A 17,345-nucleotide genomic window follows, 5' to 3' on the forward strand; every position below is an offset into this window, starting at 1 on the left:
TACATTTCATCATAGCTAAATGCTGCCTTGAAACAATTCCTATGTGTTAACTTCATTTTAACCTCACATTTCCTATGTTATAACCCATTTTGGTATAGCCTTTTTATTTCATTTGCTCCCTTTAATGTAACAATACCTTCTAATTCTAATTTATCAGACTTAACCAAAATATATGCTTTCCTTCCTCTTTGGTCCTTCTTTTAAGTTCAGTTAAAAGCTAAATGAATTTGAGGCCTGTTGCCTGGAATCAATACTGTCATGTGTGTTTCTTAACTCTGTGTCTGTAAGCGTGTGCAATCCTTCATGAACTCATATTATCCTCACAGTAGATTGGCTAATCATAGCGCTAGCCAAAGGCTCGTGACCCTCCAGAGACAAATTTGAGCCACAACTCCTTTAAAAGCACAAAATGCAATATGTATAAAAATCATTTCTACGTAGAAGCTCCCCCTTTATCCTAAAAATACCTCCTATGTAATATCTGTATGTATAAGCCTACATTATAACCACTACTTCTAGAAATCAAAAAGAACTCAAAGCTGTTCTACCCCTTCAACCCTCACTAATTTTCCCTCTAAGAATTATTCACAGCTTTGAAAAACCGGCATTGTATCTTCTAAACAGGATTCAGTTCTGTCATGGTCCTGGGCCATGTTGGCCCAGTATTCTTGGTTCCTTGTATTTTCGCTCCTTATTTAGGCCAGGTTTTCTGAGGTGTCCTGTTGTGGTGTTCCCTAAGTGTTTTTTCCCTTTGTGACTCTTACCCCCTTGTGCCCCTCTGTGTATTTATGAGCTCTCGTCTCTCTTTGTGTTTATTCCATGTTTCCCCCAGCCTGTTACCCAGCCAACATGTATATATGGGCCCCACCCGGTTTTTGCTCGGGCTGGATGGGTACCATGTGGGCATGGGCTCAAACTGGGCTTTTTGTATGGGGCCTACTTGGGTTCTTCACATTAAACCCATATGGGCCATCCCAAGTGAGCACTTTTAGTAGGTCCTAGCTGGGTCAAACATGGGAAACACTTAACTTGGTCCAAAATGGGAAACACATGTAGGACCCACTTGGGTTTTCCACCTGGGATAGACATGGGCAAACACAGTCATTTAAGGATAGGCTGTTGTTGTGTGCCCCAGGTGGGGCAAAGTTAGGTAATCAATATATGTTTTAGTATCGATGACACAGGTGGGCCCCACCTGGTCAAACTAAATGGGTCGCACATGGGCAAATGCAAGTCAGACCCTGAAAACATGTCTATGTGGGCCCCAGGTGGGGCAAAGTGAGGTAATCAATATATTTTTTTAGCACTGATGACATAGGTGGGGCCCACCTGGTCAAACTATATGGGTCGCACATGGGCAAATGCAAGTCAGACCCTGAAACATGTCTATGTGGGCCCCAGGTGGGGCAAAGTTAGGTAATCAATATATTTTTTTAGCACTGATGACATAGGTGGGGCCCACCTGGTCAAACTATATGGGTCACACATGGGCAAATGCAAGTTAGACCCTGAAAACATGTCTATGTAGGCCCCATATGGGTTATGTTAAGTTAATATGGGCATATATTTTATGTGGGCTCAAGATTGTTTAGTATATATGGGACCCACTTGGGTTTCTCACATGAAAGCCATATGGGCAAAACCAAGTGGGAACATATAGTAGGTCCTGGCTGGGTCAAACATGGGAAACACTTCACTTGTTTCAAAATGGGAAACACACGTAGGACCCACTTGGGTTTTTCACCTGGGTTAGACATGGGCAAACACAGTCATTTAAAGAAAAGCGTTTGCTGTGTGCCCCAAGTAGGGCAAAGTTAGGTAATCAGTATATATTTTTTAGTACTGATGACACAGGTGGGGCCTACCTGGCCAAACTATATGTGTCACACATGGGCAAATGCAAGTCAGACCCTGAAAACATGTCTATGTGGGCCCCAAATGGGTTGTGTTAAATTAATATGGGCATATATTTTACATGGGCTCAAGATTGTTTAGTATATATGGGACCCACTTGCGTTTCTAACATCAAATCCATATGGGTGGGCATCCAATGTAGGTCCTAGTTGGGTTAGTGATGGTAAATGTGTACATTGGTTCAAAATGGTAGCACATGCTTATGTGAGGATTCTTCTTCTGTGAAGAGCCTGAGAAAGTGTTATTTGAATAAAGGAGGATTTATTCCAAACAAGCCCATCACAGATTGCGCACAACCCAGGGAGTTCTGAAAGTCAAATTGTAAAAATAATCTCAAAAGAAAGTATGAACATAACTCTCTTTTATAACCTGCAGACGGCACCCATGTGGTACCATTCTCTAAGAAATCACCCTAACTTTAACATATTTGGCACAACCTCAGTCTATCACTTTTGCTACCCTTACGTACAGTCAGATGTTCTTGACCCTTCATTTTTGACCCTCTCAGTATTTAGCCTTGGCTAGCAAATGTACTCAAAGTCCACATTGAGACCTCAAGATGTTATGTGTTATCAGACACTACAACCCAGCTGTCAAGTGAGACTATAGGAACTTTGGTGTTTTTGAACATTCAATGTTACTCAAAACACTCTGCACACTATTCCAAATAACTGGTTTGAAACTGGTTACTTTTTAATTTTAGATTTCATTTTATGTACTTAATGTGAACTCTGCATGGTAGGCTGCATGGTGAGGCTCAGATAAGATAAAATAAGGACTTCATGATTCTTCTTAGGTAAATTCACTTGTCACAGCAGCAATAATAAGTGATTAAAACGGACACAAGAGTAGAAAAAAAGAAAAGCAAAAAATACGAATAAAAAACCTAAGATAAAAGTGAATTACACAGACAAAATCCAGATTTGGCATTTGCAAATTAAGGATTACTGGTTGTTCAAACAATTAAGACTATTTACTTGAGCAAACATGCAGTTGAGGATTTTTAGTAGATCAGACACACTCTACTGTATTAGAGAAAAGACAGTTAGTTACATGGAAGATGGAAGTTTTGGTTAATCAGATCCAGTAAAGCTCCTGAAGTATATTACCGATCTGTTAAAATGTTACTCTTCAAACTTGTGCCCTCAAATTATATAACCAGAAATAATTTATATTTTCTTTGAACTAGTGGAAAGGAGAGGGAATGGGGTCTTTCAAGCAGTCACACTTCAACTGTGAAACTCCCTTGTCCTTATGGTGTATTGACACTATTGAAACTTTTCAAAACCAGTCTAATGTTAGAAGAGCTTTTAGGTAAACTGTTATTCTTCTTCTTATCATTATTATATTTTTATTAATTATATTTTTATTATGATGTTGATTTGGGTGACACTTTTTGATAAATATTATATATTACTTTTTAAAACATATTAACCATCCCTATGCTTAAAAAACTTTTAAAAATAAAATTGTTCTTTTAAACTTGTGCATTGTTTGACTTTTAAAATTTTTGTATCAGGTGTAAAACGACTTTTTAAATAAAGTTGTTTTTAATGTGAGCAGCTCCTATTGGCTCGTTTAAAAAGAGGGAGGAGCAGATTGCACCGCCTAGCGTCTAGTCTTCGCGGTCTTTCGTCTGTTGCGCCTTTTCTCTCCCTGGTGTTTAAGAACGTGGAGGACAAAAGGATACCAAAGAATCGAAAACTATGACAAAGGTAAATACTTAAAGTTTGATACGTTTTCATCAATGGTTATTTTAGTAACTTTCTATAGTCGTCCTAAACGGTATAAGGGGGAGAAGCATAACATCTTTAGCTAGCAGGTAGAACTGGGTTAATTTGCTGCATTGTCTTTGGCAAACATAATTTAAAGTTAATTAAAAAACTCTTACTGCCTATATTCTACTCAATAAAGTTCATCTTATCTTATTCTGTTTTCATTGCACCATTCTCTCTATACAGTTTTTGAATTTACACACTATAACGTACACGGCAGTTTTTTTCTGTGCTTCTGCAACTGTTTCTTGGGTTTTCCTATAAGGTTTTTGTAATTAATTTAAAAAATTTATATTATTTTTTTGGCTTTAGTGGATTCCTGCTCAGCTAACTCGGCCATTATGCACTACCCAGTAAACAAAATGGCTGAACAGTATCTTAAATGTCTGAACATGAGCTAGTCATACCATGTTACGTAATATTCATGTGCAGTGTAGCAAGGTGATTGTTTAAATTACAGGAGTAGATGCCTGCAGCTGAAACGGTTTTCTGATCTGAATACGGTAATGTTACCAGATATGCATTGTACTATGGGAAAACGGTGGTGGATCAGTGTGTAAAAAGCCCCCAAAAGAAACACACAGCGTCTTTAGCTCAAACACTGTCTGATCACTTAGATACTGTGCTGTTCCATCTAGTTATTGGTTACTGAGAAATGTTAGGTCATTAATTAATTAAGAGAGTGCAGCTGTTCAGATCAGATGGTGAAGTAGGAAAATGCAGAACATGTTATTATAGCTGAATGCTGTGTAAAATACTAGTAATAAATCTAACTCCCATTTATGGCTTTTACTACTGTGGGGCTAAATAAAAAATTACAGACATAATGAAATCTGCTACAATTACAAAGCTTAAGTTTAAAACAATTATTATATATTAAGCATTTTTTTTGCTCTTTTTTTTTTTTAATTCTTTTTGCTAATAATGGACTCAATTTTATTATCAACTTCAAAGACCTATTAAACTTTTAAACCATTAAATCCAGGAAATTAGATGCCCGTAAATGTACGAGACCCTCTTTATGTCTAGTATCCCCAAATATTTAATAATCCTTTCTAAAAGTACACAAATTTTGTTCTTTTCAATTAAATATTGCATGTTCAATGTATTCTTGAGCAGGTAAAAATTCCACTAAATTAGTTTTTGCATATTTTTAAGTATAATCAAATTTTTATAGTTTGCGAGTACTTTTAATTTGGAGATTTTGCCACTTGATTTGAAGTTTGGATAGTGCTTTATAGTAATTTGTAAATGTTTTGAACTCATCTGGCTTCTTAATAATTTAATAAAAAATTAACAAGCCATGTAATAATTTGAAAACCACTAGGGACCACTTATAAAAAAGTAATTCCTTTTTTACTTAAAGGAATTTAGGATTTATGTCTGTCAAGTCATTTGTTCTGGCATAAGTCACCATTTTGATATATCTTCCTGTGACTTTAAAGTCTGTCAGCTAGTTAGATACATTTTTGCACTGCTAGTGTTTGCTGCTTGAATTAGTCAGTTTATCATATAAACACATGCAGTGCCTTTCAAACTTTTAATTACACTGTTCATTTTGTGCATTAGTAAGAGAATCTTTTATATTGAATTATCCTGGGAAAAAACAAAAATGTTTGTATTTTCTCATGCACTTTCTTTCATTTCCTTATCACGTTTAGATTCTTCAAGATCACAAGCACCATCTTTGACATGTAAGTAACTTTCATATTATTTGTATTACTTATTATTATTATTATTATTATTATTTTTGAAAAGTGATGGTCTTTGGGGCATCCTTTTTTTTTTTTATTGGTATTAAGTATATATATTTATTTAGGCACAGGAGGCAATGATCTATTTTAAAATTTAACATTTATTTAATTTTCATCTTTTATGCTAACAATAATGCCAACAGTGTTCTCTTCACTTGACCCACAACTCTGACAGTTTTGGTCCTCTGCTCTCCTCACAATTGGCTGATTTCCATCTGAGCTGCTACTGTCAACTGCATTAAACTGATTTTACATTGCCTTGTTATTCTAATCTTTATCTGCGTTTTGGACTCCAAACATTCACACCTGCTGTTAGTAACCAGAGCTCACAAGAGTGTAAGGCGTGTAGTTCAATAAAGTGATCGATGTGTTCACTAGCTGATTTCAATAAACCGGTAACTTATCAAATCCATATTTTATAGGAAGTACATTACTGATAAAAGTGGTAATAAACACGGTAACCAATAAAAATTAAAATTTCCTGTTATAAAAAAAAATACTGCTGTGAGCTCGGTTTTCTAACACCAGGTGTGAACATCTACAGTCTTTAAGCGCTGGTAAAGATTTAAAAATAAAAGCATTCAATAACATAACATTAAACACTAAATTAGTTTGATGGTGTTGACTGCAGCAGCTCAATGTTAATCAGCTGATGGTGATGGAAGCAGATGAGCGTTTTCATCATGGTTGTTAGTGATGTGTTGGTCAAAACGAAACGGCTCTTTGAAGTGAACGACACAAGCGTGTTTTTTCTCTCTCTCTCACCCTCTCTCTCGCACTTTTTTTCCGCTTCACTCTGCACGCGAGCCTTGTGCTTTGCGCTGGGAAGAGGGGGGAGGGGCGGTTGTTACACACGCAGTAGCACAGTAACAGAGCAGGAGGGAGAGAGAGAGAAAGAGAGCCAGGGACAACAACGTCACATTACAAAGGTATAGTAATCATCCACAACTATTTTCAATTGCGGATGATAAAGGATTCAGAAAGTTTATTCATGCAGGCCCATATGACAGAGAATGTGCATCTTCTGTTTGTTTTCATATTATAATTTATATTTAATTGTGTTGTGGTTTGCAGTGTTTTGTGTTGTTTCACTTTAAATTTGTTTAAAAGGAAAAAGCTGAAAATTTAAATAGTTAAAAGTTGAAATGTAAATAGTTGTTTTTTTTGTATTATATGATTTATTTATTACATTTTATGTGGAGAGAATAAATAAAAGTATATTTACGGTGGCTGCTAGAGACAAAGCACGTACAAACCCCAAAACACGTAAAAACTCCATAGCACGTACAAACTCCAAAGCACGTACAAAACACAACAGAAGTGCTCCAGGATGCTAGGCACAGTGTTGAGATTTTGTTACCTAGTGGCTACACAAGCCAGGAAGTACCAACGACCGGATTTGGTGTGTGGTAGTAACAGGTAAATGAACAGCTTTTGGAATTTTTTATGAATATATATGAGTGCTTGTGTATAAATACACAAAAAATACACATATGATTTCAATTGTGTAAATTAAGTGATCTAGATAGCTCTGTTTTGGAAGTTCAGTTGACGCTAGAAATGGGTTTTGGAGTTTGTACATGCTTTGTCTCTAGGGGCCACCATATATATTTATATATAAACATATATAAATAAAACCACGTTTCTTTTTTTACATTAGTAATTCCTTTTGTTCATAATTTTATATTGTTGTTAATAATAAATTAATTAAAGCAACAAAACAACCTGAAGAGCCGGTTGGGAGCCGAAAGAGCCGGCTTTCTAAAAAGAGACGAAAATCCCATCACTAGTTGTGTAATATGCTGGTATTGATATGATCAAAAATGAACTGAGTTGTTTCGTATTCTATAGAAATTGTACATCTAATTAATAACAAGGCTTTCTGCTGATGTTATTAATTAAAAATTTATTGTTTTATTTTTAAGCAACAACTTTTTAGCATGCAATCAGTCCATGCTGTACAGGACAGATTTGTAAACTGTGCATACAAAAATAGACTATTTTACAAAATTGCTCTTTCAACAAATGTAAATCACAGCAGATTTTTTTTGTTGTAGGTGCACTGTCACAACTAGAAATGTGGGGGGAAGTCCTCAAAGTTGAAGGCAGAACAGGAAAATACATGGAAATAACAATTTTCCTTTAAATGGTAAATGGCCTGCATTTTTATAGCGCTTTTCTAGTCCCTAAGGACCCCAAAGCGCTTCACACTACATTCAGTCATTCACCCATTCACACACACAATCACACACTGGCGATGGCAAGCTACATTGTAGCCACAGCTGCCCTGGGGCGCACTGACAGAGCACATCAGTAAAGGTCGATCTGGATACTTGATAACTGTTGGTATAGGTATGACATGAATTTGAATCTCCATTATCACAGGTTTTAATTGGGAGGGAACATGCAGATATACAGGAGGACTATAAACAGCAATTCCTATTGCATACAACTGTTTTAGAAAATACCAACAACACTGTTAATTTATCACTTGCTGGTCTATAGACTTTACAGTGTGGATGGATGGAAAATCCATCTGGCTCCACTCTGGCTGAATTGGTGCTACAAACAACTCTGCGCTCGGCTTTCCTGGCTGTGTGTGGATTTATACTTACACATCCAAATTTTGACCCTATTTTTCTTCCTTTCAGCTGATTGGTCAATTTCATGTCAATCACCAATTAAACAATCCAATCAGAGAACATCTCCAGAAGTTGATTCTGTTCATCTGGACGTAGCATTTTCAGTGGGAGAAAATGCTGCAAGCGCTACGTCCAGATGAACAGAATCAACTTTTGGAGATTTACTTACCTGGATGATTGAGCATGCATCAAGACAATCAGAGAACAGATAGGTTTGGCTGTTGGAGGGCTGCATTACGGAGCTTCAGGTCCTGGAAGAATAAATTCCCTTTTACATACCAGACCAGCATTTTTCTTCATTAGCACGAAGGAAAACAGTCTGTGCGTGTCAGAGTTCTGTGGTTTTTGTGTCACAGGGCTTATAATATGTGTAAAAATCTGGCCAGGGACCATCACATCACACTGCTATCATATTTTTCTGTTGCTATCATGTTTCTTTTCTGAGATGTTGTTACTTTTATGACAGATGTAACGAGAAATCTTCCAGAAAGTTAAATTTTTTATTCTAATCAAATATTTGATTCTGATAACAGATAAAGATTTTTTTTTTTTTACTTTTGTTCTGCTATTTCATAGTTTATACAAATTTTGGCCAATTCCTATTTATTTTAACCCTTTAGCCCCCAAAAAGTCGCCAGCGACAGGTTTTTCCAAACCTGTCTCGTCAAACCTGAGCTCTGCCAGGTGCCCAACACGCCTGGACTTTTAGAAGAAAAGAGATGTCCGAAAATAAACCACAGGGTCAAATACTTAATTTTGTTCAGTGTTTTAGAGTTATTAATTTGAATTGACTAATTTAAATATTTTATTCATGTACATTTTGATTGCCTTTAGTAAAAATGGCAAAATTTCAATTTCTTTTTTCTTTCTGTTATTAATCCTTGATTACATTCATATAGTATACATTAGAGGAAAAAACCTACCAGACCTACCAGTTATCCTGCGTAACATTATTGGGGATAAAGGGTTAAGGAAGCGCAATTAATTTTTTTAGTTTAGCTTGTGTTTACTACCATTTTTTTTTTTTATCACCACACAGTAAACATTAAGTAATATGTAAAGTGTCCATTTATCCTCCATTCCGGTCCATTATCTTAAGCTTAGGCTGCTGCCCCTCGACCCAATCCGGTACTAAGTAGAGAGGCCCAGACTTCGCTCTCTCCAGGCACTTGGCCCAGCTCTTCCGGGGGAATCCCAAGGCATTCCCAGGCCAGCCGAAAAACATAGTCCCTCCAGCATGTCCTGGGTGTTCTGGGTCTCTTCCTGGTGGGACGTGCCCAAAACACCTCACCAGGGAGGCATCCTAACCAGATGCCAGTATCTAATCTGTCCTTTTTGTATGTTCCCCTCAGGTTGCCATGGTAGCAGATACAGGGGAAACAAGTGTAGACGATGCCACAAGAAGGATGATGAAATTCCTCATATCACCTGAGCTGGCTGTGGAGTACAACATGCTTGGCCGACATGGGGAAAAAAAGTTCAGAGATTTGCATCTTTTTAATGTTGTGTATGGTAAGTTAGTTTCACTTGAGACATTTGAACTTTAGAAAACTAAACTTTTTTAATAAAGTGTTTGAAAGTGTAACTGAGATTGGTTATCATGCAATTTGTATATATTTTTTGAGGCAATAAAGTGAAATAAACATTGTTCTTTGAAAATCATCACCAAATGAAGCTAAGATTAACTTTACTTTGGCTTGCCCGTTTTTCTTCTTCTTCATTTGCAGAGGCACTGAAGAATTATTTAACATCAAAAGTCAACTTGCAAGAAGCAGAGAAGGCTCTGTCCAAGTGGTTCAGTGGAGCTAAAGACAGAGGAGGACCGAGGGCTGCAAGGGTACAAAATAGACTTACGGCTCTGTAAAAAAACAAACCCTGCTGATTCAAGATAAGCTTTTGAGTTTTCCATCTGACTTTTTCCCCATGTTGCTACAGTTCCAAATATCTAAGGAATTTTGCTGTAGTTTGACATTTCTAGTTTTTAAACGTTTACGCACTTTGGAATACAGTTACGTAAAATCACAGTTGTTGGACAAAATAAATGTGAAAAATGTTGTTTTGTGTACCCTCGTGATTTTTGAAATGGTTTTATTTACAAACTAGATTTTGTTTGCGGTCAGCTTTAATATATTTGGTGTCTTTGTGTCACAGAACCCGTATTAGCCGTCTGAAAAATTGATTTTGTGACTGTTTTACTACATGGGGCCCACTCAGTGCCAGAACTTAGTCAATTCAAACTAGAAATAAGATGCAAATACAGAACCCACTGCTAATGCCATTCCAACTTTTTAGCTCATGTTTTCCTCATGTTGTACCCACTAAGAACTTGAAAAATGGGGCCTAGGTGGGTTTCAGTGTACTTTGCCCAGTTGGGGTCCATTTAGTTCCCAGATTATACCAATATAACACCGAGATGGGCTTACAAAATGGGGCCATTATGGAACCCGCGGACAATCCCACTTAAAACCCACTTTTTAGCCTATGTGGTACTCACATGGTACCCACAAAACAACTTGAAAGGTGGGGCCCGGGTGGGTTTCTGTGTACTTTGCCCAGTTGGGGCCCATTTAGTTCCCAGATTTTACCAATATAACACCGAGATGGGCTTATAAAATGGGGCCATTACGGAACCCGCGGACAATCCCACTTAAAACCCACTTTTTAGCCTATGTGGTGCCCACATGGTACCCACAAAAACTTGAAAGATGGGGCCCGGGTGGGTTTCTGTGTACTTTGCCCAGTTGGGGTCCATCTAGTTCCCAGATTTTACCAATATAATACCGAGATGGGCTTATAAAATGGGGCCATTATGGAACCTGCGGACAATCCCACTTAAAACCCACTTTTTAGCCTATGTGGTGCCTACATGGTACCCACAAAAACTTGAAAGATGGGGCCCAGGTGGGTTTCTGTGTACTTTGCCCAGTTGGGGCACATTTAGTTCCCAGATTTTCCTAACATAACACCTATATGGGCATTTAATATGGGGCCATTACGGAACCCGCGGACAATCCTATATGGGGCCCATTTTTCAGCCCATTTCCAAACCATATGGGCCCCACATATAAATGTTGGCTGGGTTATGTCTGTGTTCTCCCCGTGCTTTCTCTCCTCCTGTCTGAACCTCTGTGTACTTCCTGTTTTACTTTGACAGTCTCTCGTCAGTATGCGTAATGTTGTGTTCACTCCTGCCCTGTCTCGTTATGTTTATCAGTATCCCCTGTGTTCCCCACCTGTGTGTAATCTCCCTGTGTTCTCTGGGTGTATTTAAGTTGTGTCTTCTGTTATGGTAGTTGCTGGTTCGTCTGTGTTGTTTCCCCTCGGTCTCCCTGCGTCCCTTGTGTATTTCCCCGGACCTCCCTGCATCCTCGTTTCTGGTTTGTGTTATTAGCTTACCCAGTTTAGGTTTCCGGTTTCTTGTTTTTCCACCAGTGCTGTTTTGTGCCCACCGTTGTAAATAAATATTCACCTGCACCAGAGCTGCCGCCTTTTGGGTCCTTTTCTACAACTCCACACGGCTTGCCTCGCAAACCGTGACAAGTTCACTTTTAATCCTTTAACCTTAACTTAAAAATAACAGTTTCAGTTTTACCATATCCAAATGATCAAAAACCCCAAAAGTCCTAAAATGATCCTAAATTATTAAACAATTAAATTAATAAACCCTAAACCCCCCTTTATCTTGATACATTTCATGTGTCAAGATACTATACAAAACTTAAAATGCTCAGTTTTCCCCACTCATGATCCAATCTATGTCATAAAAATAAACTTAAAACAGAACAGTTATCAGTCATGTGTTTCTTCAATTAATGATAACTGAGTTTCATCAAAAATATTTCCCCTTTAGCATTTGGCATTCTCCCAACAATATACTATAATCCCATAATCTAACCCCAGTCAACAAAACAAAACAGAAATTTTCTCTGGTAAAGGCAAATTGTTTGTCCACATTTATTCACCCTCACATTCACTCACACATTCACTCCCATGCAGTCACACCATGTATTTGCTGATAGTGGAGCTTCCCGCACGATCAGATACTCCACCCTCAGCAAAATGAGCTCAGTCATTTTTTATTTTCCATAGGAAAATATTTCTTTATGCTTTTGGACTGGATTGACTCGCATAAAATCCTTTTTACAGGGACTTACGACCTTGATCAGTCCCCAGGTAGCTTTCTCCTCAGCCAATTATAATCTGGAAAGCCCACCTTATATTTGCTCTTCCCGATAATTTTCAGCGCCGTTATTCACTGTTGCAGGCCTGCTTAGAACAGAAATGAAAAAATAGAGCTGATTGTTAGCTCATAAAAACAAAACAAAATCACCTGACAGGTTTTCTTAAAGTGCACTGTTACAAAATAATGGGCCCCTCCCAGACATGTCCATGTTTCCTAAAACTCCCTCTATTAAAAACAAAAACACCAATCACATAATTTCACCTCCTCAATACACCGAAAGTCTCATTAAAACCACACAATTTGCAAACAAAAATCACCCCCTTTAACATACTTAAATTCAGCATAAAACCCCCTTGCGACAACGTATAATCACTAAACTATAAACTATTTCCTACCCAAATCTATACTCCTCTTGTCTGCCATGCTTCCTCGTCTGAAAGTCACTTCCTCAGTCACACACACACACACACACACAGGAAGTTCTTTCGTCATATGGCTTCTTATATTCCTCAATTACAAACTCAAATGCATTTTATTAAACATTCACACCATTGTATCATTCATACAAAATAGCAAGCTGTTCTTCATTGCATATGTTTGTGTTCTTAGCCAGGTTTAATCAGTGTCTATGCATTAAACTCCATGAGCTTGTCTTGTCTTTATAAGGTTAATGCATTTTCTGTTTGTGTATGTCAATTTGCATATCTTACTTTTGCAGTGTGTCAGACTCCTTCATAATTTTGCCTTTAAACAGTCAATTTTGTCCTCCCCAAATTTACTAACCCAAATTCTGATTTCCTACCTTAAATAGCAGCATTCCTTGTCCTCAGCCAGAAGGTAGGGCTCCACTTGCCACTTACCCCCTCTGCCTCAGCCCAGCGGCTTTACCCGTCAGGTCCCGTCTTCTTACTGAAGCCGAGTAATCGTGACTGTGCCTGCCTTAGGTTGTCCCAGGGTTTCGAGGTGGGATCTTACCCGTCATGGGCTATCCAGCCTTCCATACTCGCCTGATACGGGGCCCAAGTGGGCAGGGGAGGGAACACACTGGCTCTGGAAATTAGAGGAGTGTAAGCTGCTTCCTTCATTGCATCTTATATTAAACTATCTCACTTCTGATTCCTTCCTAGAATAATTTCACATATGGCACTTTGTGTATGTGTGTTTTCTATTCATTAATGTAATTGTCAGTTATTTTCTCTCTTCATTTTACCTTCTTTTGTTTGTTTGTGACGTTCTACTTTAGTTCTACTAAACCTTGACGTAAAAACAATACTCCCTTATTTCACGCACACACTCTGCATTTTGCCTACGCACACACTTCTCTCTCAGACTTCCTCTGTTCACACACCACCTTGCACTCACTCTACTATCAATTTTCATAGTGTTATTATTATTTAGTATTTTGTACACCTCACACAAAATCATTCAAATCGAGTACTCACAGCATTCACATCACAACCTTCAACTTTCACTTTCAATCCTGCAAGACGCAGAGATGGACATCTCCTTCACCTAACATAAAACTAAATTACCATATCAACATACAATTACTGAAATTCAAACTCAAATACACCGTCTGTTTTAATAAAGTCAAAGAGTAAACAGGTGTACCAAGTGTATGTACTTATGTGTTTTAAACTGAAAGAAAAAGAAACTCAAACTCTTATAACATCACTCATGCCTCTCTCAAATTAAAAACACTTTCAAACTTTAAAACCTCCTACTTTACATCACCAAAGAAATACCTCTCACACCTTTATTCATCATGTCAAAGCTTTCTCCATTTTGCACAGCCTGCCACATGTTTAACAAAAAAATCGCTGCCCGAGAAGGCTCCCACATATCAAGGTGGTCGTTCTCACAAATTTCCAGCAGACCCTCAAATAAACAAAAACAACGACCCAGGCAGGCCTCCAGTTCAGCCTCCTCAACTTCTATGCACACCGAAAACTCATGGGGAGATTCTTCTGTCTCCCCGTGTCCTACACAATTCACCTCCAAATGATCCCCTACAATTGAAATTTCAGTGTGGAATGACGCAGAGATTAACATTCCCTTATTTATTTACTATATGTAACCTGAATTTTTCTCTCTCTTATCAAATAACAAAGGTTATCTTTAAAATTTGTTATTGAACTACTAATTAAGTTGCTTTTTATGGTATCAATGGTAAACTACCCCTAAAAAGTCCACTTCATTGCGTGTTCATTGAGTTACTTCTATTAAGGCTATTTAACAAGTTCAATTTACACATACTCATTAATCTGTCACGCTTATTAGTGGCTCATGGTTACTTAAAACCTATGTCTGACTTGACCACAGAGTTAGAGCATCATTCAATCCTCTCAGGATGACCACTCCACTTACTCTGCATCCAGTCAGCTCATGAATTAACAACACTTGCAGACTGTAACCCTTTTATTTTTTGTTTATGCCTTCAAATCCACCTTAAATCTTCTTACCTAAACGTTGGTTTTAAACACAGACAATTCTTATATTCTATTTTGAAACGCTGTCACCATTCATATATTTACAATGTTATTATTTACTAAGCCAGCATTCTAATCGCAGACATTTATCCACATTTGCAAACAATAGTTATAGGGCTGAATAATCACACAAAACCGAAAGCATAGTCCTCTCATGCGCTCTGCATCAGCTGCCTCATTTGCATGCACACACACTCTCCATCTAAAAATGGCAGCAGGCAGTCAGTGCATTACTGACTCGACACACAGAGATCTCTCACACCAAATTTTCTTATTCTATATTACAACGACGTCTTATATTTACAACCACTGTCAGATCTGTCAGCTTTAGCGCCTACACAATTTTAGACAAATTTAAAATAACCGCCCAGCGGATAAACTCCCTGAGTTTTTTGCGACCAATTAACCAGTATCAAGACTTTAACTGTTTCTGGCCTCATTTCTAAAATCCCTAACTCAATTTAAAAGCGTCAACCAACCCAAACTTTGAAGTTTTAGGTTAAAGTTACACGCCCGAAGTCCAACTTCTTCTGACCAAAAAAGCGCAGGTACCGTTCCAAACGGTAAGGAGACTCTAACTCCTAGCTTAATTCCAGGATGCCCTGTACCCCACAGTTAAGCCAAACTGAACTAACCCTGTTCGCCGACAGGTCAATGTCGCGCGTCCACGACAAGGAGGGAGCGTAACCTCCGGGCTCTGCGCTTCCTAGAACCCCCACGGTTCCGTTCTAAAATAATTTATAATACTTTGAAACAACAATCAACACCCGAAACAAGTGTATAACTGAGGCAGGTGCAACCTAGTGGTCAATGGAGACTCCAACTCACAAAATGACCGCTCAGGTCCACTCTTATGACCAAATTTGGACTCTAACCAACACAATAACCAATTCCCTACCAAACTACTTGAGACTCGAACTCAATTTCTTTGGGACTTCAACCCAGTATTTAAACTTTTCTTATCAGACTCTTAACTACTTTCATTTCTTCTTAGCAGAACTCTAACTGCATCAACTCATGAAATTTTCATCAAAATCAAAACAGACATCCACCAGTAACTTTAGTGAGTAGACTTAAATTTTATCATGTCCAATTTGGCACACTTTGGAAATAATTCAACAGGTAGTGCCTTACCTTTTGGATAAGCCGGCTTATGCCCACTCACTTCGACCACTGGAATTCATGTCTGCCCGTCAGACCACCTCAGAGACCACCAAATTTCTCCATCTAAACCTCCAATCCTCCCTCCTCAACCACCGGACGAAGCCCCCAAATGTTAAGGTTCAAAGTTGAGGAAGGAGAGTACACACCACCCATGGTCCAGAAGGTCTTTGGTCAAACAATGATTTTAATGAACACACGTGTGGGAAGACACTCTGTACGCAGACAGCCAGTAGTCCTCGACTTAATCAAAGCATGAACAGATATTTTATAGCATCAGGGTTTGTTTACTGACGCCCCTTCATGCGTCACCGGTACATTTTATACATAGATCAGATCAACATCATCATGACTTTTCACCCAGAAAATCATCTTCTATTTTCATGGCTTGGTACTTTCCGTTCTTATCTTAAAATGAATTGTTCCTCTTTCTTGCCGAGACAACAAGGACGGTTCCTCTAAATAAATTTAACTAATGTGTGTGTATGTGTTGACCTCACATGCTCTTTGTGTCACCTCTTCACCTACTGTCTGTGTCTCGTCCTCAAATGCTCCTCAAAATAACCTGCACTTAGACTCTGCTTTCGGTTTCAGTTCTGCAAAAGGCACACTCTGCAAACCTGCAACTTCCTGTCAGCCTGCAACTTAGTCTTTCTGAAAGACACACACTGTTCAACCCCTGAATGCAATATAAACTCCAGATTATATTATTAATGCAATGGTAATAATGACAATTATTTAACAATAGCAGTAAAATAATTTCCCTGCTCCACAACACACACACACACATGTAATGAAGCTCATTAGGATCAAACACAATTTTAAGTAGGCAATACTGTTACCATCATCCTGTCTGAGAAGTGATACATAGACAACTGAATTAGTATTATTTTGGGGAATATGACTGAATGATAGCAGGGGTGAACAGAATCCTGCAGCCAGAGTTAAAATGAGTGAAACTAGCAGATTTTTAGTTTTTTGTTTCTGATGTATGGGGAAGGTTTTACCGTGGCACACACCTGGGGACAAAGGAAGAAACTGATCATTTCAAAGAATATTGCGTTTGTGTGAAGCGTGTGGGATGGTTGGTGAAAGTTTTGGGGATTGGCTGAGGCATTTTTCTTTTTCACCAAGTTCTAGATTTGGTGTGTCTTTACTTTTTAGAGAAAGAATATTCTGGGACAAGTCCTAAGACCGGGCTTCTGTATTTTTATTTTTCATTTTGATCTGTTATTTTTATTTTATTTTATTTTTTGTTTTTGAACAGTGCACTGGGAGTTTTGTTTGAGAGTTTCTTTTCTTTAAGCAGATCTGCACGATGGGAATTAAAAGTGCTATACGACATGTCAATAAAATCGTTGCAAGTGAGTTTCTCCAAACTTACAATGGCCTCGGGAGAAAGCCACTTATTTGGGACAATGAGAGTC

The 17,345-nt window shown here is 38.1% G+C and overlaps 2 long non-coding RNA genes across 2 annotated transcripts in view; both read left to right on the forward strand.

Annotated features, from left to right (window-relative positions):
- The window catches only part of LOC308400286, a 56,888-nt gene that overhangs the window by 6,028 nt on the left and 33,515 nt on the right, over positions 1–17,345 (forward strand). The window lies entirely within an intron of this gene.
- Positions 3,372–10,140, forward strand: LOC308400099. Its single transcript, XR_013972310.1, has 4 exons — positions 3,372–3,629; positions 5,351–5,383; positions 9,438–9,597; positions 9,813–10,140. It is a non-coding gene; the product is annotated as an uncharacterized lncRNA (long non-coding RNA).

This window comes from Rhamphochromis sp. 'chilingali' (genome assembly GCF_963969265.1).
Source record: "Rhamphochromis sp. 'chilingali' genome assembly, chromosome: 7".
In the NCBI taxonomy this organism is placed as follows: Eukaryota; Metazoa; Chordata; class Actinopteri; order Cichliformes; family Cichlidae; genus Rhamphochromis; species Rhamphochromis sp. 'chilingali'.